Source organism: Alligator sinensis, unplaced genomic scaffold, assembly GCF_000455745.1.
Source record: "Alligator sinensis unplaced genomic scaffold, ASM45574v1 scaffold377_1, whole genome shotgun sequence".
NCBI lineage: Eukaryota > Metazoa > Chordata > Crocodylia > Alligatoridae > Alligator > Alligator sinensis.
Window position 1 is genome coordinate 1,375,255 of NW_005842047.1, and position 26,036 is coordinate 1,401,290.

Consider the following 26,036-nt stretch of genomic DNA (forward strand, 5'->3'; position numbering starts at 1 on the left):
AAATGTTTGCCTCCAAAATCAATGGCAGCTGCTTAAAGGACTGAGAAATAGTTTAAATTAAAATAAAACAAAATAAATTTAATATGATATTAACCTTATACAACTGTCAATTTTGTATTTGAACTGTTTGCAATTCAGGGATTCATTGCCTCTCCATCTTCTAGAAATATCAAAAACAAACTCACAACTGTAATAAAGTACAATGTGCATGCAGCATAAACATTTCTTGTCTGCCGAAAGCATAGCAGAGTCGGTTGTCGTATTATATACTCCCTGCCACAAAAAGAAACAAATAGCTGTCTTCTCAGAGCATTTGTCACAGAACTCTATCGTATCTTCTGAAGTTATCTGGGAGAATTTAATTTTTTCAGACTTCCTTCTAGGAAAATCTTGCTAATGATCTTCATCCCAGCATTTATTGTCTCCTTCTGCGTTATGTTTAAATTGAGGTCAGTGGTTCTGAGCTGTTTCTTCCCTACCCCACTCAGTTGACTGCCTGTCTTCCAGTCAGGGAAACAAGTGTGACGATAAACAGCAAAGCGAAGGTCATAGATCTCCTTGGCTAGCCTTCAACTGCTTTCCTCTGCAACCTGAGTCAGCAAGACTCCTAACAGATCAGTTCAACCTGATTCCAAAGGACACCAGAAACAACGCAACTTCTATGTCTGACACGCACTTAGCGAGAAATTAGGTCTAATCCAACTCTTTACCTTAATGTCGCAGACACAGAGCTCTGTCCTGCAAAGTGCTCAGCACCTTCAGTTCTCATTTAAATTGAGATCAACCCTAAATGTGTAAATTGGTCAAATTATTGATTTGGGATTAAATCACAATTAAATGCAAAGAAACTGTCCATTTTAATTAATGTGAGCTCCACTGGATAAAATAGGTTTGATATTTTAAACATCTTTCTTCCAAGTGCTAGCCAGTCGCTAGATAACTTGATTGAAGAATTTTGACAACATCTGTCTCTTTCAAGCCACCATTTGTATGTAGGTTTTTCAATATCAAAAACACTTTCACTATGAACATACAACTATTCCATTTGAATTGGGCAAAATTATTTTATTCATAAAGGGTCAAATTTTCAAAAGTGACCAGCCATCCAGGTTTCAATTTTTGGTTGTCTAACTTCAGGCACTTCAAAGAGCTGATTTTCAAAGCCTGCAACCTCAGTGCTTTAAGATACTCTAAATTGGGCAAGCAAAAAAATCCCAGCCAATATGGCAGAGGTATTTATAGCTCACAAAGGGCCAAAGCTGTTGCAGTAAATTCTGGGTCTTACAGACAAAGGAATGACTTTTTAGAGATTGCCTGATTTGTCAGAACAAGTTCTGCTGAGATCTACAAGACAGCCTAGTCTAAAGGACAATTATAATAACGGTCATAAAGGACTAAGGTGATCCAGGGGCAATGGTGTTTCTGAGTCTAGATCTGTGTTCAACACCTGCTCCAAGCAGATGGGAGAGATGAGTCTGAATCCCTTACAGCAGAAGAGAGATAACACCTAGGTCCTCCTATTTCCTGAATGAGTGTTGTAAGCTATTACCAAAGAGATGGATGCCACTAGCCACCATGCTTGTTAATATGAATGACTGCTGTGCCTTGTTCTGAACTTACTGCTGTTTTGCTGGCAAAATGTATGCACCTAAATCCTACTTTAGGCACCTAAAGTGCTTTTGTGAATCTAGGCTTCAGTCTGTCTGTGTCTCTGTTCCTCAAATGGAGACAAGCGCCCTTCACACATCAGAATAGTGTTATGAGTAAACAAGGGTGCATGGTACGCAGGCAACATGTTAATTGAGACTATGTAAGTGCCACAGATAGAGGGGAAACCCTTCTATATCTCAGCAATAATATCTTCTTATCACTTCCTTTTAGCTAGCAGAGAAAAAAATGAATCATAAAAAAAGGAACCAGTTAACATTTTTCCCATGTCTGAGATTTTTTTTCTTAGACAGTAACTTCTGCTAATGCACAAAACATACTACAGCTTAACTAGCTGCATTTATACAGCTGGAAATGCAGCTACTAGTACAAAGACAGCAAATGAGCATATTCACCAAGTTACATTATAAATGTGTGCTTAGATAGGTAGGAGACTCCAGACTGAGATCTTGAGACACTATAAACGGCAATAGCATTATTTAAATATCTTTTGGCTTTCGATGGGAACGTGTATGTATGTCTGTATGTATAAAATAAACAGCCTTCAAATATGAGGTCCCACTAGGAAACCTAAAACAGTTTCTTTCACAATCCAAAGTCTAGAGTCCCTGAAAGAATGGGAGCTAGAAGATAGCAAAGTTCATGGGCAATGGTGCTGATTAGTCAGTCAGTACCCCCTGAGAGTTTCTTGTAGTATAATTTTGCACAGGTACAGTGGAAGCAGCTGGCAACATAATGTTAAATTAATCTGAACAGATTAATGTAAGCAGCTGAGTTTATGATGCTCTTAAAATGCACATTCAAAAGAAAAGCATACATGTCAACAGCTATTTGGAAAGTCTCTTTGGCAAAAGGTTCTAAATTGTAGTTCTAAGTGCCTGCACTTTCCCATGCTGGTTTCCTGAGGCTGGGTTTGTGGATTTGCTTGTTTATTTATTTCTACCTTTCTTTTTCTCTTTGCTATGGTGGTGGATGTTCCTAGACATTCAAGTTCAGTCTTGCTCTACCTTGCCTTTTCTGGCCTGGACTACAGGGCTTCATTAAGGTTTTTGTAGACCCTGGCCACAGGTATTGATTGCAAGCCATTAAGCAGGTGACTGTTGCTGTGGTGACTGTGCTTGAAGACAATGGTCACTGCTTTAAAGGTGGGCAAAGGAAGAGATTAAAAAACACCTTGAAGGCCACTCTGAAGAAATGCCATATTAACATCAATAGCTGGGTGATTTGAGCACAGAATCATCCCCAATGGCACCAATATGTACAGCAGGTATTGACTATTTCAAGCAAACTTGCCTCACGGTGGAGGAGAATAGGTGAGAGAGACAAAGGAAAGAGCTGTGACCTGACATCACCACTCCTCCTTTCTGGAACTGAATGCCACAACTCAAGTCGAACATCCAGATCTCGGATTGGCCTCCTCAGTCATACCCAGACTCACTGGTACTTCCCTGTTTACTGGAAGACTGTCATCTTCATACTGAGAGACTGCCACCCATGCATTTGAAGACACATGCAGGTGTTTCATGTCATTGCATGATCTTATATTTGAATTTGGACATGCTTGTGTGCTCATGCTTCAGTTCTTCATTTTGTGCCCCTGAACATTTTTACACTGTGCAACCATGTGCAACCCGTCATGTGTCTTTCTTTCAGCACTGGCTGATGGGTTTTGGAGCCCTTTCAAATGGTCCAGGGCTGGGTCTTAACACTGAACTGCTAGGCTTGAATGTGTCAAAAAAAAAAAGAAGGCAGGGCTGGGGTGGCAGGGATGCGAGGGAGAGACTTACGTGATTATTCAGGGATCCTGGTTCTCTCTGATAAAAAAAAATGACAGATTCTCTGATTAAAGCCCCCAAATCTGTGATTAAAATGAAAAACCACTATACATATAGGTATCAGTTGAACACAATGTTTTATTGATATGTTTACAGTTTCAAAGAAATTTGAAAGTTTACCAGCATCTCAATCACTATAATAAAATAAATTCTAAATACCTATATCTTTTGGCATTTGATTTTGGGTTTTTCATCATGGAAAATCAGAACTCCTGCTGAGAGCACTCTGAACATCCCAGGGAATTACGCACAGAAACATTCAAAATGATGCACAGAAAAATTCAAAATTATGCAAAATTAATTACTTTTATATTTTTTTTTTACAAATTAAACTAAATATAACACTATTTGAATGTTCTTTAGAAATATATGCAGGTACTTTGTATGGTTGGGATGGGGTGTGGGGAGGTTGTGAAGGGGTGTAGGGGGTCTAGGTGTAGGGGGGGTGTCGGTGGGTGTGGGTATGGAAGTATGTGGTGTTTGTGGGAGGCTGTGGGGGTTATCGGGGGGGTTGTGAAGGGGTGGGCAGGGGTGTGGGTACATGTGGGGAGTTTGGCCAGAAGCTCAGCAGCAGGAGGCAGCAGGCCCTCAGGGCATTCACGTCTGCAGCAGAGCCACTGGCAGTGTGCACCTCTGGCTGAGTCTCAGGGGTGCACATGCTAGGACAGAGCCAGCTCGGCCCTCTGGCACATGACTTCGGCCCAAACTGGGCTGGCTCCCTGCCAGCACGTGCAGAGCATGGCACTGCAGGCAGAAGCCACACGCCATTGGGCCAGGTGGGCTCCATGCCTCCATGGGCAGCTTCCTGCTGGGGGGCTGAAAGCGCCACGTGGAGACACAGAGCTGCCTGATTTAGCCCGATGGTGTGTGGACCAGGAGTCTCGCGCCACGTGGGGCTTTCAGCACTCCAGCAGAAAGCCGCCTATGGAGGCAAGCAGGAGCCCGATGATGTGCAACTCCATGCCTCTATGTGCGGCTTCCCATTTGGTCCAATGGTGCGCAGCTCCCAGTCCATGCATCATCAGGGCAAGTGGGCCCTCCACATGGGACTTCCTGCAGACACCTCTCTGCTTCCTCAGCCTCCACCCACACACCCCTGCCCTGCCCCCACCTGCCCTGCTGGCTGTACCCACAGCCCCTCCCACAGCCCTAGCAGTCACCTGCACCCCCACCCCACAGGACACCCCGAACCCTACGGTGCCCCCACCCCAACCTGCAGTCCACCACTCCCTCCAGCCCTGCCGAGGGGCCCCCAGCCCCCTGCAAGCCCCACTTACCTCAAAGGCTTCAGGAGGGAAAGTGAGCCTGAGCCAAGTCTTGGATGACTGAGACTTTCAGGCCTCATCCTCTCCCTTCCCCTTGGGACAGGGCTTAGGATTTACCAGCCATTGTGCAAGAAGCTTTTTCAGGCTGGAACTCTGCCAGCCTTCAGAGAGTTCTTTGCAAAAGTGCAAAATCCGAGGGTATCTCCGTTAAAATAAAAAATCCACTTTTTTCTCTGTTTAAAGGGAAAATCCATGTTTTTTTCCTGTTTTTCCTTGGGAAATGGAAAACCCAGATCACTGGTTATCAAGACCTGACGGAAATCAATGATACTTCTAGAAATTTTGCCTATTCTTGTGATTTGGGTATTCCACTTCTGCAAAGAATATATCGAATTTACCAGAATATAATTTAGTTTTACATGGGACCTTTTCTCTTGGCCGCTGGTGTGCTGTGAATATGTAAAACCAGGAATGAGTTTGGAAGAGCCTGAACACTGCTTACCATTTTGGTTATGTGGACAATGGGAGTTGCATCCCTTACTACAAGGAAAGTTGACAGCTCAACTTCTATTGTCTGAAACAGGGCTTGAAAGAGCTAAACACTGCCCAGCAAGACTGTCCAAGAACTATTTTGAACACTGAACAATTTCAGTAGGCAGAACTTTCTCCAAGGCTAGCCCAAGATTATGGGACAAACTCCCCTGAAAACTAAATATAATCAGAAACCTCACAACTTTCCATTTCAATTGCAAGGCACATTTCTTTGGCCTTGCCTTCTCACATAAACTTAGTGTAACTTGTGTGTATAATGTAAAAACATTCCAAAATAGAATACGTCAGCGCACGTATTCCCCCTGGGAAGAGGATGAAAGAACAAACACCTGACAGATGTTAGTTGGGTGGCTTGATGCACTTCAGGATGACGCTCAGAGACCTTGCTGATGAGCAGAGTATAAGAAGCAGAATAGAACAGAATGCTGTTTCCAACGCACACATTTCTAAAGGGAGCATTAAATAGGTGAGGCTTGCAGAAGACAACCTTAAATGGAATATAAGTGCCCTGAATCAAAACCATACCCTGGAAAACAGAACAATCTTCAGCATATTGTTTTGAGACTTCAAGACTGCAGTCTTGTGGTATTCTTCAGCTAGATCCATACAGTTAGTTGAATGAGTTGGCTGGGTTGGCATGAACCTTATTACAACACCATTGCCACTTGAGCACCAGTGTTCCAATCATCAAAATAGCAAGGGCATTCCATACTGCTCCACCATACCGCAGGGTACCCATGGCCAAAATGCTTTCTGCGTCCATCAGCTGGCTGGGAAGATATACTCCTTTCAGAGGAGGCACTAGCCACTGCATGCCTCACACAATTATTGCAACAATATATATTTTGGGCTATCCCTGACTGGGAAAAAGCTTTACAGGTTCCAGCCTCTGGTTGTCTATCCTCCAAGGAAAAGAAGTCAACAAGAGGCCAGAACCTGATGCTGCTCAATGTGTTGTACTAGGACACTGCCTGGTATCAAATCCAGTTTAAGACCCTGACCCTGTTTTCCAAAGCTCATAACAGACCTGGGTCCTGTATATTTCATACACTATCTTGCTTGACAGTTTACCATGACCTAGAATGACAGCTGTGGTCATCAGTAATCACTGCCAAGAGTGAGGCTCATAGGAGTGGGTGGAGGGGAAATCAGGCCTTCCTGGCAGCCAGCCCACAGCTCTATGGCTTCCTTCCACTCAACATTAAACTAAAAACAGATCTCTGCATGTTTAAAGTGAGAAGTCTGAACCTCCACTTTGCAATTGCTTTCTTTCAGTACCCAACACAACAAGGAATACTTTTCATTCCCAGGAAGATAACAGAAGAAAGGGGGAAGGAAGGACAAAAGAGAACAAGGAGATAAAGGGAGAGGATCTAAGAGAGGAATAAATGAAGAAGAGACAGAGAATATAGCCCCTCAGGTTACTGGTCTCCTCAAATGACTGGTCTGACATAACTTTTGTCACCTCCCTGATACCATAGTGACGGTAGATTAGACATACAGGAAACACTGGTATGTATGAAAAACAAAACAGAGAAGTATTTGCCATAAAAAACATAAAGTTACAAAATACCCATCAATTCTAGCCTGTTTTCTGTCTCATGCATATGCCACCCAGCAAATTCTATACAACGGCAGAATTTTTTTAAATATTTGTTTTTGCTGTTGTATTCCCATGGGTCAAATTCTGCCCTTAATTACATCCACACAGTCCTACTGGGTTCTTCAGTAGGACTGCACATGTGTAAAATAAATGAGAGCAGTACACGACCTCTGGTGTTAAAGATGATGAGCCAAATTCATCCCTGATGTAATCTGGCAATGCACAATTGAATCCAATGGAGTTTGCCCTATGAATGCTGCTCCCGTTGACCTAAAATGAGTTCAGCCTTTTGGGCTGAGGTGGCATCTTTTCTAAAAGAAGATGGAGAAGAAAGTAAAAAGAGGAACAAGCAAACAAATCTCAAAAGGATTGTGCAGTAATACGGTCTACAAAACCGGTTGACTTAAAAACAAACCAAGAAGAGTTAATGGCCATATCCACTGGGTGAAATCACCCAGGTTTAGAGAATCTCCCTGGTTTCTTGGCTTACATATAATTTCAAAAAAGGCATTGTGAAATCCTTCAACTATGCACTCCAGCTGAGCCTGCTTAATTAGAATTCCTAAGCACTTAGGCAGATTTCCTTAACAGCTAATGGTACAAATAATCACTTCAGGAGACAGTAGAATATATTGATCTTATTTCCTTCAGTTTTATAAAAAAAAGAACAATAACAAAGACTCCCCAACAGCTTTTTGGCGGAATCAAAATCCTCCCAAAGTTTTAGAGGTGGCACCCACATGTATGTTGACCACCCTCCTCCCCATTCCCACTCTCTTCGCCATCGCTCTTTCAAGTGAACAGACATCCAAAGACATTTCAAGCACCATGGCAATGTTGAACTGGAGCATCGTTAATTCCTAGCAAAAGGCTGTGGGAAGACTAGTAAAATGATAGAGAACTCTGTTTATTAATCTGTGATGAAAACCAGGCTTCTGTTGGTGCAGGAGGACGGGGGAGGGGGAAAGACAGGCTTGTCTGTTTAATGCTTGGCTCAGATTTGGAGAAAAAAAAGGCAGCTGAGTGAAGTGTTTCTGGTTTTGTCTCCCTCTATGTCCCTGGTCTCTAGCGCTCACAAAGAGGGAGTTATGTAATGTTCTCCTATCAGGAATCTGAGTTCAAAAACATTTCATGAAGTCTCATGCTGTTCTTGCCGAAGTAATTCTTTCAGATAATGAAAAGTCTGTATCAGCGCAATTCAGCTGTCTCAACCCTCTGCATGCAATAGTAGCACCATGCTCTCTCGCTCCCTCTCTGTACTTCATGCCAATCCTTGCTCACTCCTTGAGGAATACAAATCTCTCCCCAAAACTACTTCATGGGCTGTTTCTCTGGGAAAAAAGAAAAGACATATCCAGGTGTGCTCCACTTTTTTCCTTCTCCTTCTAGTATCCCCTCCTGCTCTTTTGAAGCAGGCCAGTTTACTTGCTTGTAGTTTTTAATGTTTCCTTTGCTTTGCTCGGTGCAAAACCAAAAAAATGCTGGATCTGTAGCAAACGGTCCGGGTTGTCTGATTCAGTTGTCATGTTACCCAGCTCCTAGAAATGGGGTGACTTATGAGGAAATCATGCAAACAAAATCAATTATGGAGCTATTTGTTGAGCCAGGAATTTTGCTAGCAGTCATTTTGCTACTTTAAAAAGGCAATACCTGCAACTATAAAAATCATTTAGGCAACTTTGCGAGAGCCAATAATATATGAGACACTTAAATGAGAGTGCAAGGAGAAGTGCATGGATAATGGGCATGACCTTCTGTTTAAAACATTATTCAATATATTTAGGTGTATAACTGGGCAACTAACATTCTGATTTATTCTGTTTGTAATAATTTGTTCCCCTTCTTCTACCAATCAAAATGCTGTGGGATTCATTTCATTTCCTAAAGTGCTGTTAATTGTTTGAAATGTTTTCTCCATTTAAATGTTTACAAAGTTAAAAAGCAATATGCAGTTGAAATATTAAATACAAAACTTGAATACACACAATTCTGACAGAATACTGCACCAGGTAACAGGATCAGTTTTCACTAACTCTAGTGACTGACTAACTACTGCACACAGTTCAGAACAATATGAATTGGTCTGTATTTGTAACAACGTATGTCCAGTATAACGCATGATTCTTAGCTATCACTTTTCATCCAAGGATCTCTAGCACTTTTTATTATTTGATAGAACTGGCAAGATTCCCATAAGCTAGACTATTACGCACCCAGTTTACAGATGAGCATTAGCATAACTAGGGCAGGGCAAATGGGGCACCAGTCCCAGGCACGCACTAGTTGTGGCAGAATCACACCCCGCAAAAGTCTTTGGGATGACAGGGGAAGTTCTGAGCTGCCACTGCCCAGCCACAGGACCTGGAAAGAATGGCATTGCACCAAGCAGTGTATCTGGGGAAAGGCAGCAAGAGAAAGAGGTGAAATGGGCAGAAGAATGGAGAGAATGGGGTGCCAGGGTCACTTCCAAGAGCCCAGCTATGGAGCTGCTGCCACTTACATGCAACAACCACTGCAGCAGTCCAAAGTAAGCCTTCCATTATTTTCATCCTCCTTCTTACCCCCCACTCACTCATGGTCTACATTGGTCCACATACCCCTATGCCCCCTGCAGCTGAGAAAACAGAGCACAAAGAAGTCAAATGGTAGGAAAGCCAGCAAGAGAATCAGGATTAGACCCCATCCATCCTAACCCTCCAGTCTCATGTTGCGCTCATATGCATCTGTGCCCACTACCATATCAAAACACTTAGCTAACAAATCTTCTTTACAAACAGAAAAAAAATATTTTTGAGAGACTGACAGATTTAGCCACACCCTCTGGAAGTCAGTGGAAGGACTTCTATTGACTTCAATAGATTTTGGATCAGTTGGAGTAAGGAGATCAAAGAAAGTTATGTTTAATGTTAAATGAATGATTTACATGATACTTGAAGAGTGCAGTGATAGAGGCCTTCAAAGTACAATTAGATGGATCCACAGATAGAACCCCCTTTGTAAATCACAATGGATTTTCATCATGTTTTATCATATGTATTGAAACAAACAACATAGAGAAAGAAAGCAAATTATAACTCTGCTAAGATACAACAGGCGTACAGTGCTTTTTTATTTTATTTTTTTCAGACATGATTAATTTCCATAAAGACTTGAAAGAATGAGGGGGAAAGGCCTTAGCATTATTAAAAATAGGCTTTTATCTGTTACTAATTCCCTTTTTGGATGGTGTTTCTTTGAATAAAGGGAATAAAGAATCATTAGACACCATTTACATTGAGTATAGTCCTGAATTCCTTACTCTAGCAAACTCTCATAGATTTTGGTCCAATTAACTCTCAGTCTGAAGAGTCTTGTTCTTTTCAACTTCATATGGAAAAAAAAAAAACCCTGTGTAAATTTACAGCACTATATAGAAGGGTTTTTTATCTTTACTACTAATTAAGGATGGATAAACTTTAACCACTTTGCACTCACTTCATGAGTACTTCCATCTGAGGAAATTAGAGGACTTTACAAAGATCAGCTAATTCTCACAACATATAGGAGAGAGAAGAAATAATATGCACATTTACCTGCTGAGTAAAACAAGGCACAGAAATGTTAATCATCTCACTCAAGTGACATATCAAGTCAGAAAATAGAGCTAGCAACATCTAATTCCCAGATGTTGCCTGAGACCACAATCACTTGGATATAGCTTTCAAACAAGAAATCAGTAAAAATAAAAAAATAAAAAACAGATTAATCCCTCAATTCTGAAAAGGCTTAAAGACATGCTTAATTTTACTACTGTAGTGTTTCTCAATTGAAATCAATGTGGCTTATTGGACAGAATGCTAGACTGAGACTCAAGGGGTGCATCTATATGTGCTATTAAGGTGACATGATAAACTCCAATGAAGTTTGCAACATTGTCAGCTGCTCCTAGATGCAGCGTCTGTACATGTGCCCAGGACCGCAGCAATTTGAGCCAGCCCCAAGCTCCAGGTAGCAGTGTTGGGCAGAGGAGGGGCAGGCTGGGGCACAAAAGTGCTCAAGTGAAGGACTAGTTGGCAGGCAGCCCCCTAGACTTTAACACCCTAGTGCCCCACCCAGCCTCTGTCACAACCTACACATGCATTTTGGCGGAGTAAATTACTCCAGCATAGGATAGTACTGCCCCCAACAGTACTATTCTATGGCAGAGTTAATTTATTTACTGTACCCTAATACTGGCACATATATAGAGTGTGATACTTTACTGTGGAGCCAACTCCACAGTAAAGTGCACATGTAGATGCATCCAGGAAGACCAAGTTCTCTTCCCAGCTTTGCAGGACTAGCCTTCTATGAAAGAAACTCACTTTCTCTCACTGTACTTAATTTTCCTAATCAGTGATAATGATACTGACCTCCTTTGTAAAATTATTTGAGAACTATGGGTGAAAAGTCTCATTATATATAGTCCAACTACTCCTGCTGTCATCAATAGTAAAGCTCCCATTGATTTCATTTGGGGTACAAACAAAGGTGTGATCTTTGTCAATATTTCCCTCTCCCACTTACTACTAAGATGTTTAATATGGATTGCAAACTGTTCTATCCCAAACCAAACCTCTGAGAAAAAGGAATAAAAAACATGGCATGTGCATGCTCGCTGCTTCATGCAAGAGCCTTATGAATGAAACATGTAAAAAGAGCAGCTGGATAAGCAGAAAATGGAAATTATGAAAGATTTTTATGGCTTTAGGTCATTGACTATCACAGCAAAAGCAAAACAAACTAGTTATTGCTACCAGCTTTATGTAATTGGGTTTCTTCCCCCCTTTCAAGTCTATTAAAGACTGACCTGCAAATAATTCATTCATATTGCATACTCCATTCATATTGCATACCACATTATGCTGGTTGCTCATGAACCTATGTATAGCAGTGATTTGTTGAAAATTTTATTAGAAGCACAAGGCAAATTTCAGTACAGGTTATATTTATCAGGAAATACCAATGATACTCATAAAATTGCACACACCTACACTGCAGTCTGTTTCTCCCAGAATTGAAGGCCATCTGTATTAACATTAACAAACTTATTCATTAATGCCTGAAACATTATGTGGCTCCTTTAACTATCCTGAGATTTAAATGATAACTAAAAAAGAAAACATCGCTAGGCATGTTTCACATCTTTTTTACGCTGCTGTAAACCTTAAGTCAATGGAGTTACACTTGTGTAAAACTGGAGTGAGAACTAAGCCAAGTTGTATATATTTTTTTAAAAGTATTACAGGATAAATATAAGTTGACTGACCTAGATACTGATCTGAATAGGGAATCAATTATGACCACATACAGATAGTAACTTATCCAGTTCTCTGTCAGGGAGTTGACAGCGCAGGTTTCAATCCTGCTTTTTTACCTGGGACAAATTACACTAAGTATACACCCTTGTTCGCTGACATTTTATTGATCACTATTGCGGAATTTATTCAACAGACTCTGATTATATTGTTTCTAATAAACTATCTCCATATTTCTAAGAACTACATCTCAAAAATATTCCAGGGGCCATTTTAACCCAAACTGCGTATTTAACGTTACTATGAAAACAAACCGTGCTTTTCAAAATATACCATAACAACTTCTTAGAAAGGTGCACCTTTGAGCTTTGAACTAATCCCATGCAAAGTGCAGTAAAATTCCTGCTAGTGAAGGTTACTGTTGCTTTAAAGGGTGATCCCAAACCAAAAATACACTTCTCATGACATTTTATGACATACATTTCCCTTTCATTGAAGGACAATATTTGAGATGCTTATTTGTTATATGTCAAGTAGTTAATAAATAGGAAAAAGCAGTGCATACATTTTTTGAGATCACACATCTAGTAGAGCAAGTATCTACAGTGGATAAGTATTTTAAGCTATTTTTCTTGTGTGTCAACTATATACTCCATTTACTTGAATATAAGACAAGTTTTCCCCTACAAGCAATATGGGTGAGGGGGACAGCATCATCTTACATTCACATACAAGGAAACCTCATTTCATGCATTACCTATCTTTTAACTGCTGCTAAAAGCAGCATGTGCTCAGTAACAGAAACCAGGCATCAAGTTGATTAAATGCCAAAATGCTATATTTGATATTAGCCAAAAGGCTGAATGTGGATGGGAACCTACCACAAGAATAGGTTACTGCAGACCATCTGAACCAGCCTTACCGTAGTGTCCATTGAGTGCAGTCCCCCTTGGTGTCAACACCTTTTTCAAGTCAGGATGAGTCACTACACTGCATACATTTCAACTTCCTCTTCAATCCCACAGCTGAGCTGTGCCTTTCCTCCCCATTTCCAATGATTCCTATTTCTTCGCCAGCCTTAAATATCTGGCAAATATCACCAAACAAGGCCCCAAACAGTTCACCCAGAATCCCTCTGTCAGCCCCTCTTTCAACCTGTTGCATATGATTAGTGCAGCCCCACCCTCCACAAGGTGAAGCTAGACCAGACTACCCTATCCTTCTTCTGTCTATACATTTTTGGAGGATCTCAGGACTCATGACAAGGATACCGGTTCCAATCATGAGTGGGGAATTAATTAGCACATAGATCCTTTGCGGGGAGTATCTGGTGTGCATACATATAGAGCAGTGCTGAGCTATGGGGTCACCATGGCTTAAAATGCTGTTAACTCTGCTGGGGCCCAACCCAACAAACTATGAGCACAGACAGAAGTGCAATTCCCTGTTGCAGCTGAGAATACTGCACAGGAAGTGTTCTGAGTTACAACAGTCCCCCAGACCAAGCAGAAGTGCACTGTTGGTGCTGGTGGGGGAGTTATTATAAACTCTAACTAATTGTGGGGGGCTGTTTTATAATCAGAGTCACCTCATATTCAAGTAAATGTGGTATATCACATTAAGGAGACATGATTAGCAGTTAGAGAAACAATCACTTTTTTAAATTTCCATAATACCCATCTCATTTTCCCATTTAATGGGTTTATTCAATGCCCTTCCAACCACTCCATCCTAGTGGTGGCTCTACCATTGTGGTATCTGAGGCATTTAATTAGAAAAAAAACATATAAATGAACTACTAATAAAATATATATATATCCTTGGTAAACTGGCACTCTAGCATGAAGACCCAGGTTTCAAATGTCCTATCAATCCCAGTAAATGAAGGAGAAATTTACAGTTGATAACAGTTGCACAGATCTATTATCTTGTGAATCAGTGAAAAAGGAAAAACCATTGTGGGATAAAATTATTGAAACAGCTATCTAACCACTGGCTAGATAGAACAATTCCTTTCAGCATGCATGGTCTGTACTAGGGGCATGTAACCTCAGAAAAGGCCTGGAAGAAATAAAATAGGTCAAACAGAAATAAAAACAGCTGTCTTGGGCTGCTCACTATACCATTGGTGGCAATGCAAGACAATGCAAAACACTGCTGGTCACCACCACTTTCAGCAGATCCACAGCTACACAGGGACATTCCCAGGATCCGATCTACAATCACATGGCTTACTTTAAGTGGCATGATTGTCGAAAGCTGTGGGTGTGTTTTCATGGCAAGTGGGAAGTCAGTGCATTGACAAAACTGACCTCAGAATTTCCAGCTATAATATTTGAATCCTTAAACTCGCATATATATGGTGTTCACTCTGAAAGCAAACTGGACTTTACTTGCCAGTAAAGACTTCTAACAACAATAAGGCAGGATGGAGAATTTGCAGTATGAAGAATGCTTGATTGGTAAGGGTGGAACTGACCAACAATAAATAGATATTAAACAACAAGAAAATAAAACTCAGGTTGTTGCTTTGGGGCAAAACTGTTCAAAAAACCAGGCAGCTAGACTATTATTTCTGTCACTACTGAAAAAAACACATTGTTTTTATTGAACAATGAAGGGGGGAGGATGTAAAAAGAAATTTTTACAGGGTGGGCTTCTAACATACTTGCCAAGATTTTGAAAGGATTTCAAGATGGTTGATGTCTCAAACCAACTTTAAAGAAGTCTAATATTCTGATAGTAGTTCATAATAGGATGGTTAGGACCTAGAGTTCCTAGCATATGAGAAATTCCAAGACGTAAAGAAAAAATGTGTTCATCTTTAAAATCAAACTTGAACATTTTGAATTTTCCCAAGGCATTATGAAGTTTCTCTTCAAAAATAAAAAAGCTATTTTGCCTGGATTTCTAAATGAAAGTTATGATGTTCCCTATGCCACCCTAAAAGCTCTGCACCTCCCCCCCTCCCCCCCAACCCCTTCCCATTTGTACAGGGTTTCCAAGGTAGCCAAGTTTCCAGCTCTACTGTATCCTTCGGAAAGGGCCATCAGGAAGGACAATGGGCCATTTTTCTTGGTAAGGCTACCTATTTTCCATGAAAGAAAAGAGTTAATAAAATTAACATACTTTGGAGGAAAATTTTGAGTTCATATTAACATTTCCAACAAAAAACTGTTGTGTCAGAAAATATCTGACCAGCTCTGTTTCTCAGAGTTTCCTAAAAATAACCTCCTGTTAAGCTTCCTAAGGCTAGGCACCCAAAATTCACTACTGAAAAGCCCAGCAACTGGCTTCAATTTCTAGATGTTGATTTGTACAGTAATGGGCCTGGTTGTTACACTAAGTATTACTAGACAGATTGTGTTTCACCCACATTTCTGACACACATTTCAGTAGAGCTTGTGCATGGTTCCAAAAGAACAGCAACTTGCATATGCTGATAATTGATATTTGCAGGTAGAAAGGCAGCAGAGAACTGGGAACCAGGAGATATCATTTATCTTCTAACTACCATTAAATCTCTACACAGCCTTGAAAAGCTTATTGACCTAATACATTTCCACCAATTCCAGTCTACATGCATAAGTTAGAACATATTAGGAGCGGCTCTAAATTATGCAGGTGGCTACGGTCACTATGGGACAATGGGCTATTACTGAAGCGGTATAACACAAGCATACAGACCCTTACCCACAACACAATCCTTTCCTGCCTCCCTGTGCAAAGTAGACGGGAAGTGGACCATACAGCCAGCTATGTTGCTTCAGACTAGTTAAAAAATTCCCAGCAAAGTGAAATTCTCAGCATCCATTCAGAACCAGATTCTACCACTTTGCACCTCCTGGAGCACAAAGAAAAGAGAGGGCTTAGGGGCCAAACTCTCCCCCGTAACACCTACAAACTAAGGGCATATATACATGTGGGAGGGTATGGTGGGAAAGATGCCAAGAGCCACTCTAATTAAAGTGCCTGGAGTGTCACATGTATCAGCGTCCCCACGCTGAAAAATGGCAGCGGGGGTACTGTAACTAAAGCTCATCTAACAAGCTTTAGTTAAAGTATCCCTGCTGCCATTTTTCAGTGCAGGGATGCTGATGCACATGACGCTGGAGTCTGCTGAAGCATGGTCATTACCACGCTCCAGCAAACTTGATTGTGTCTGCTCCAACACGTTATAATTACAGCACGTTGGAACAACCTCAAGTATGTGTATATACACCCTAAAGGCCTAAATCCTGTCACTTTACATACCTAAATGTAGCTGCAGTTTGTAACACAGTTTGAGATTCCATTTTACTTTGTGCTTGTGCCTGCCAGAGGTGGAGGAAGGACTTCCAACTTTGCCTGGAGCCAAGAGATGCAGGTTCAAATCCCCTCTGGGTGAGAGGAGTCTACCACTCCTTGCGCAGGTGCCCTAACCCAGAGGCATAACTACATAGCCAGGCACCTGGGGCAGCTGCCAGAAACAGGACAGCTTCCGCTGCTGCTGCACTATGGGATTGTGTGGCTGCAGTAGCAGTCATTTCCATCCCCTACCCCCATGTTGGTACCTGAGGTGGCAGCTCCAGTCATACCAGTCTCATTATGCCACTGCCCTAACCACTAGGTTATTGGGCTAAAAGGTGGGAGGACCACCCCCATCCTCCACCTAACACCCACTATTAATAGCTTTTGCCCAACAAAAATCAAGGCCTTATTCACAAACTTAGGTCACCACAGAATCATAGAATCATAGAAAATTAGCATTGGAAGGGAACTCAGGAGGTCATCTAGTCCAACCCCCTACTCAATGCAGCACTATCCCCAACTATAGCATCCCAGCCAAGGCTTTGTCTAGCCGGGTCTTAAAAACCTCCAAGGATGAAGATTCCACAACTTCTCTGGATAACCTGTCCCAACGTTTTAATACCCTCCTAGTGAGAAAGTACTTCCTAATATCTAACCTAAACTTCCCTTGCTGCAACTTGAGACCCTTGCTGCTTATTCTGTTATCTCTCACCACTAAGAACAGTGTCTAGCCCCATCTTCTTTGGAACCACTCTACAGGTAGTTGAAGGTTGCTATTAAATCCCTTCTCCATCTTCTCGTCTCTAGACTAAATAAGCCCAGTTCCCTCAGCCTCTCCTCATAAGTCATATGCCCCAGCCCCCTAACCACTGTCATTGCCTTCCACTGGACTCTCTCCAATTTATCCACATCCTTCCTGTAGTGGGGCCCCATAACTGAACACAGTACTCCAAATGTGTCCTCACCAGTGCTGAATAGAGAGGAATAATCACTTCCCTTGCCCTGCTGGCAATGCAATGCTGCCAATGCAGCCCAGTGTAGATTCATAGATGTTAGGGGCTGGAAGGGAACTCATGAGATCATCAGGTCCAGCCCCCTTGCACTTGGGCAGGAAAGACTGCTGGGGTCAGATAACCCCAGCAAGGTGCGCATCAAGACATTTTATAAAGATCTCCAGGGTAAGGTGGTTGTACCACCTCTGGGGGGAGTCTGTTTCAGACCCTAGGCACTCAAATTGTAAAGAAGTTTCTCCTTATGTCCAATTGGAAGTGATCTTCAAGCAGTTTGTGGCTGTTGGTTCTTGTCTTCCCCTAATGTGCCTTGATGAACAGATGTTCCCCCAGGCCCTGATGTACACCCCTTATATACTTATAGGCTGCCGCCAACTCCCCTCTAAGTCTTCTTTTCTTCAGGCTGAACTGTCCCATGTCTTTCAGCCTCTTCTCATATGACCTGCTCTCCAGACCTCTAATCATGTGTGTAGCCCTCTTTTGGACTCTCTCAAGTTTCTCCACATCCTTCCTGAAGTACGGCGCCCAGACCTGGATGCAGTACTCCAGCTGAGGTCTAACCAGGGAGGATGACATCCTTAGTCATGCTTGAGATGCATCAATTGATGCATGCCAGTGTTTTGTTCACTGACAGCTACAGCATCACATGGGTGGCTCATGTTCATTCTGTGGTCTATCATGACACCCAGATATCTTTCAGTTGTGGTGCTGGTAAGTGTAGCACCACCAAGCCTGTAAGTGTGTTGTGGATTATTTCTCCCCAGATGGAGCACTTTACATTTCTCCATGTTAAACAACATCAGGTTTTGACATGCCCAGCTTGCAAGCCTGTCCAGGTCAGCCTGTATCCCCAGCCTGTCCTCAAGCGTGACCGCACTCCCCTATAATTTGGTGTCTTTCGGGAACTTTGTTCAAATCCAAATAATTGATGAACATGTTGATAAGTACTAGTCCAAGTATTGAACCCTGAGGAATGCCACTGGTCACCTTCTGCCATGTTGACTTGGCTCCATCCTGTGACAGGGCAGTAAGCTTGCCCTGCCACGGAACACCAAAAGAAGAAAGAGGGAAGTGAAAGTTACTGGCATGGGGAGCCCAGATGGGGAAGGAAAACACAGTGAGCCCGGACAAGTGAAAAGACACGCAAAACCCCCAGATGCTAATTAAAGCAATCAGCTGTGCGAGCTGAGCGAGCAGCGAATGGAACGCTGCCGCCGCAGACACAGCTGACTGGTGCAGGGATTCAAAAGAGCTGAACAGGCAGTTGGCTCCCCTCTGGAGAAGGGAGCAGCACACGGGAGTTCAGTGGGGCCAGAAGGCGCAGAGACCGAGCATGTCCCACAAACTTACCTGAAGGGTCAGGGTGACAAAGAAGCTCTCGAAGCAGAACTGGTGAGCTAAGAGTGAGGCTTCATCCTAGGAACATGAAAGAGGAAGAAAGAGAAGCAGACCTGAGTTGCAGGTTAGGGCTAGTGGCCTCAGATGATCCTTCCCTAAAACTAAGGGAAAGACACAGGAACTGTGTAACCGTATACTGCACTGCGTGAGTTAGAACAGGACCAGAGGCCATGGCCAGAAACCGGCAGTATAGACTCTGGGTGAGGCAACACCGAGGGATTCGATTTGCACAAGAGAGATGGAACATGACTGAAGTAGGAACATCTGGTGTGGTAAGGACAGGGTATGGAGATGGCAGAGCCCTGTGAAGAGGAACCCTAATCTGAAGTTGCAGGACTTTACACCTGCTTTGCCCTTAAGACAGTCTACACATTTGGATCCTTCTTTAACATCTAAGTTGTGGTGAGCAAGATCAAAGGAAACTCTCTGATCCTATGGGGGAAGGAGGCTTCAAATTTTGTTGGGGTCAGATGCGGTCTTCCACACATCTATTAATACTCTCTGGGTTCTACCCTGGAGCCAGTTACTGAGCCACTGGACTGTAAAGTATTTGAGGCCGCGTTTTCCCAATTTTACCATGAGGACATTGTGGGAGACTAATTTCCCTTATCCATGTGGCAAATTACCTGATCATAGAAGGAAATTAGGTTGGTCAGGCATGACCTGCCCACAATGAAGCCATGTATGCCATTTGTCTTCTTGGCAACAAGGGCACACTGTTGGATCATATTCAGCTTATTGTCCACTGTAACCACCAGGTCCTTTCCTGCAGAGTTGCTGCTCAGCCAGTCAGCTCCCAGCTTGCATGGGATTGTTTCATCCTAAGAGCAGGACTTTGCACTTGTCCTTACTGAACCTCATGAAATTTCTTTTGGTCCAATCCTCCAATTTGTCTAGGTCTCTCTGAATCCTAACTCAACTCTCCAGTGTATCTAATACTCCCTCCAGCTTGGTGTCATCTGCAAACTTGCTGAGGGTGCACTCTGTGCCATCTTCCAGGTCATTGATGAAAACATTGAATAAAATCAGTACAAGGACTGAGCCCTGGGACACTCCACATGACAGTGGTTTCTAGTTAGACATTAACCCACTGACTAAAGCTCTCTGAGACTGATGACCCAGCCAGTTTTCTATCCATCTTACCAAGTCCATTCATCCAACCTGTACTTCCTTAGCTTGCCTGCAGGAATATTGTGGGAGACCATATTAAAGGCCTTGTTAAAGTCACCACATATCTGCCTGACCAAAAAACCCCTGCTGAGCATGCTCAATGAGCTTGCACACCTGAAGCTTGTTTGCACACATGAAGCTGAATCCCAAGCTGTGTGTAAGTGCCAAAAAATTCCAGTTACACAACTGAGTAGATGCCCCCGAGGTGCAGCAAGTGCCACAGGTTTTAGCCGCAAGGGTACTAATGCTCCACTGCAAGATGGAAAACAGCCCAATGTCACTGTGTTTTTCAACAGGTCTAAAAGAGAATGATGTTCACTTTGTTAGACCTGCTCAGCCATGTTGATATCAGCTTTGTTACATGAGATATTCCAGTTATGCTCGGTTGCTAGGTTAACAATTATAATGAATTCATTATTTTTTCACAGCATAGCAGACTGCTAGACAGATTGCTGGTAAATGAGGATGCTTATGTCTGCCACCATTAGAGTGTTATGATTTAATATGTACATTTGTTATGGGGAGAATGCCTCCCCGCCAGAATGTTCATATCACATAACTATTACAGCAGAGAAGATGACTTCTTATCATGCAGATTTCTAAAGTGATTGCATAAATATTTTTTCCTGTCTCAGAAATGTGAGAACAACAAGAGAGGATTTACATTTCTCCAAATATGTGTTAACTCATTCCCTAAAATGCTTACAGTTTAGAATGCTTTAATTAAAATTAAATTTCATTGAGCAGGAGAGTACACTGTGTTACAGTTATTTTCATACAGCATTATTCACACACACACAACTGCAAGAGGCTGCTGAGAATAAGAGTGAATGAGATAAGCTCCTTTAATCGCACTAATTTGGTTCCATGTGTTCATATCTGAGTTTAACAAAGAAAAACATTTCATATATATCCTTCCCCCACCCCAAAACACACACCAGTCCCACATCCTGATAGAAAATGCCCATATGAATACAAGTGCCTTGGGACAGGTTTTTATTTGGCAGCTGTATAACATTATGGACTCATTATCCCTGGCAGAGTTCTACTTTTCTCAAGAATTAAAGTGAATAAGAGCCCAAGAAAATGTTATCACACATCACACAGGGCTAGGCAGCTTTAGAAAGCCCCAGAAGTAAAGGAGGAAACCATTTGCTTTTTTTCCTATACCATTAGTATCATCAGACTGATCGCTAATTGTATGGGCAAAGCTCTAAAGACCTCTATTCAGGTAAGTGCTGGCCAAAAAAAACTGTACTTTCTCATTCATCAAACACAAGTACTTTCAAGAGTAGACTAGTAACACAGAAAAGACTTGAAAATCCTCAAAGTCCAGCCACCTATGGAATGATCATGTGAAAAAATGTCAAAGAATCACTTTTGTAAATGCAAAAGACAACTGCTACTGAGTGGTAAATGCAAAATACTGTTTAATTGCAATTTTCAAAAATTCTTCCTGCTTTCAATCATTATAAGTCTGTCCCTCTGATGGAAATGGGAATTCTTTCAGTTTCAAGCCTCTGCTCTCCTTTCATTGCAATGAGGACCTAATTCAGAGCTTTAAACTGTGTTCTGCAATGCATAATTAATCTGGCTTCATAGAGACCTGGACAAAAGGCCCTATTCAATCTTTAGCTCCTTCCCCCTGAGATATTGTTATTTCTAAAAACTCTTGCCAGCTGGGCTGGAGGGAAATCTCAGCACTGTGGGAGAATGAACAAACTGCAGGCCTCCGAGGGATTTGAAGTAACTATCTGACTAAATTGGATTAGAAACTAAGGAAGGGGAGGAGAGGGACAGCTTATTTTGAAGTCTACAAAGCTCATCAAAAATTCTTCGAAGATTTTCAGATGGGGAATGGGAGAAAGTGAGTTTCTGTAAGAAAACAGAAAAACAATTTTAAAATGCAAGTGAGTCGATGAGTTTGAGAATGTTAGAAGGGATCATTGTTATTATTTCAGCAGAACTGTTGTGTCTGCCTTCTCGTTTTGGAACGGAGAGTTTCACATTAAAATCTGGCCAACTTTATAAACTATAATTCTCACCATTTCATTCCAGGTATTTGATGGATGTCTCCTGCTTGAACCTACTATGTAAGCATAACTGTCTTGAATCTTTCTTCTAAGTGTGCTGCAATTAAAAGCCTCTTACCCAGAACGATCTCAGATAGCCATGGAAAAACAAAACTGAAGAGTTATGTTAAAGAGCCAGTGCCCTGTTTTAATTCACCACAAACTCATTTGCAACAGTGTTAGTGACACTGCCCAGATCACCTTCCCTCCTCTGATCTATTTCACAATATTTTTAGTGTGCAAGTGCATGTGCTCCTGAATATTTCACCATATGCCATCAGACTTTTTGTGGAACATGCAGAGGAAAGGGATTATAGCCCCTTTGAGAAAGTGGGTGGCTCAGTGAAAAGATCCTTTGGGTTCACTCATTTGTTGCCTTTCCTAATTTTCCCCACCACTCAGTTGTGGCACTCACTGCTCAAAGCCTTCCAAATCTTTGAGCCAAATTTTGCCCTGAGTATTACACTGGTCTGACCCCAACTGAACTTGAATAAGTGTCTCTGAGGACTGAGGCAGGCAAGGTTCTTTGGGTACACATGATATCTTATCACCCTTCTTCAGGCATCAGAAGAAGGAGACTTCTGATTTCTTCTGAAGTCTCCTATGCCTGAAGAAGGGCAACTGTGCCTGAAAGCTTGCTAAAAACTTTTTTTCCCAACTACTCAGTTGGCCTTATAAAAGATATCACATCTACCCAAAGAACCTTGCCAGACTATGTCCTTAGACCAACACGGCTACAACCAAAAGCACAGCAACTCTGAGGACAGAGATGGCTCCATGTCTTCAGAGATACTAAAGAAAGAAAGCTCTTTTCACCACCACCACCACCAACATTTTCCATATGTAGAAATGGTGAATGAAATGCTCCGTGTATCATTGTTATGGCAACAAAAGACAAGCTTATTGGATTTTATATTTTAGAGAGAAGAAATAAAAAACACATATGGTCAAGCCACTCTCCCCACAGGATAAATTCCCACCAGCCCTAACAGTGATCTTAAACTGCAATAAAAACTGAATAACTGGTTCTTTCCTTACCCTGGTTCTTTTCCATCACTTATATGTACCATGAAACAGAGGGAGGTAAAATTCCATGGGGAGGCACAGCTGTTCAGATTCATTCTCTCTTAACTTGCCTCCAGAACGAGGGACATTTGTCAAGGGCACAAAATTAGAAACATGCAATTCACTAGACAACACATGGGTCCCTGGGCTGTCAAAACCATGTAAACTTCTAAAAACTCAACATCCAGGGGCTCTCATAGTTCTGCTGCATAATTCAACTCCATGTGTTTTTCATTGGTCTGCTTCATAAGGAGGACCCTAGCACACAAGAAGAATAATATAACTCTGATTTTTCAAAACCATCTGTATAAAAGCAAATAGAACACTTACAAATTACTTGTAACTGTATGTTAGGACACTCTTAAATGACTATCCTGTTTGTTATGGGAGGTTTTTTCATTATCCACTATATCTTGCCATTTTCAAACCTGTTTTCTTGGAATGAGGCAACTACTTTCGAATAAAAATTTTAAGGGAAAGAACACAAACCCCCAAAAAGTCAGTAGAACCTGTCCAAACATTTGAGTTCTTACCATACAGAGATACTTATTGTACAGAGATACTTACCTTCACAAAAATGTATTAATAGATTATAAGCCATACAACTCATAGAATATTTAAAACAGCCATTTGCATCAAATACAAGAATTAAGTTTCAGTTTGCATTAACCCTCTATTTTTGGGAGCAAGGAAAAGAGTCATACCAATGTTACCAGCCTCTTCCCAACCTGTATGACAAAGAATGACAGCACTGTACAGCAACTGCATAACACACACAAATTTTAGCCCTTGGATGTTCTTAAACTATGTTGAGACAAAATGTTTATGTCAACCTACAACAGTAGCCCAACAAGTATAAATTACCCTGCTCCTTTTTCCAGAGTCAACACTGAGAAGGTATACTGTCTCTCTAACAAAGATAACCAACTAACAGAAAATCTCCATTGTCTGTCAGGAGTAGAAACAGCAGTAGTACTAGTGGCAATAATTGTATCTGTAGTAACACTTACGCCCTCTATTTCCAAGCTTCCATCATAGTGTGAAGGCCTCGACTGCCAAAAGGTCAGGCAAGGCAAAGATGGTGTTAAAGTGCATTTGAAACTTTTCTGAAATCTAGTGCGGTCTCCAATCTCAATCAGAATCACAGAAGCACAGGAAAAGTAGGGCTAAGGAAGTCATTTAGGCTAGAGACATAAATTACATATAAACTGGTATAAGTGATCAGAAACTGGCTCAAATCTGTAACACAACAGAATTTCAGTGCACATAAACTGCTTTCAAAATGGACAAAAACAGTTTAAGATAAACCTGGATGGATGCAGTATCAGATTTAACTGATTTAAGTTAAATTGGTTTATTGAACTTCTGTCCCAGATACTGTCCAGATTCAAGCTAACTCTCAGTCCCCCAGCATCCCACGATGCTTTGTAACTCCCCCCACCTCACAGGGTGGGTGGGCTAGCTTTGATCCAAGCTGTCTGCTCCAGTCAAGCAGGGAGGCATGCTCTAGTGCCCCCACAGCTTCTGGCCTGAGCCACTGCAGCCACATGACTGAATTTCCAGAATCAAAAGTGAATGTCTGTTCACTTGCTTATCAGTTCAATCTACGTAGTTTAGACTAACCTGCAAAGACTGAATCAATTCAGCCTTGGGCTTGTTGACTGTCCATACTTAACCTTAATCCCATCTGTTGCTCAAGGCAGCATCATCCCTGACTAAACTATCCTAGATGAGTATTTGTCTAACCTGCTCTTAAGAACTTACAAGGGTGAAGATTTCAAAAGCTCTCTAGGAAGTCTGTTTCAGCCTTCATAGGGCAGCCAGAGACTGCTTTTATATATGGCATCCTCTAAAAGGTACCTACAGGATATGTTTCAGTTCAAAGCAGCTCTGGATCTCCTGTAGTAAAACACATGATTGTTTCACCCACTCCCAATCCTTATCTGCCACTTCCAGCCTGTCCCCAGTATGAAAAACTGCATGTGGTAAGCCAGTGTTGGGCAGTAGGGATATTACACTGGCACTATATTGTTTGCATGTTACTGCTACTAAGAGTAGGTGCTGGAGCAGGGGACAGAACCCCTCCACTGGAGGTTAATATAAAAATCTGATATTATTAGCAGAATATACCCAAATTCAGCAACTATATATATATATATTTGATGGGGAGGGGTGAAAATGTCTGTCCTATGATAAACTCAAAAGATCATCAAAACAAAAGAACAAAGAGCCACTGCACTGGTGGAATCGTTATTATGCAAAACGGCCCACTGAAGATAACAAGCATTCTCATTAAAAATTGATGTCAAGTTACAATCAACATTTTGAAGTGGGGATTTTCTCTCCCCCTGCACCCCTCCTACTAGCAGCATTAAAAAACTGCCTTCTCATATCCCCTTCTTTACCTTGCAGCTTGTTTTCAGTCTACTGCACAACCTCCCTCTCTGTAGTCCACTCTTCTCATGCCCAATCTCAGCACAGCTCTCAAGATGTCTTGGGGTAGAAACAGACATTGCCAAACTGAAGCAAATCATGTCACAACATGTCCCACCACAGCTGATCTGCTTTATTGGGTAGCATGCACATTCCCCTTGTCCTGTATTGGGCTTCCTGGCCAATGCAAGACAAGAGGCAATGTGTTCCCCTTGCCTAAGGATTCCCTGGGTCCCTTGCTGCTGTATGCTGGGTCTTGGAGCAAGTCAGTGCAGAGATGCAAGGAATCCTCAGTTCCTCATGCCTCCACACAGAGACCCACATTGACTATGCCACTACCTGAAGCACAATCCAGAGTGGGTCCTGACAAGGAGGTACAGGGTGCCAGGGATTCTCTGG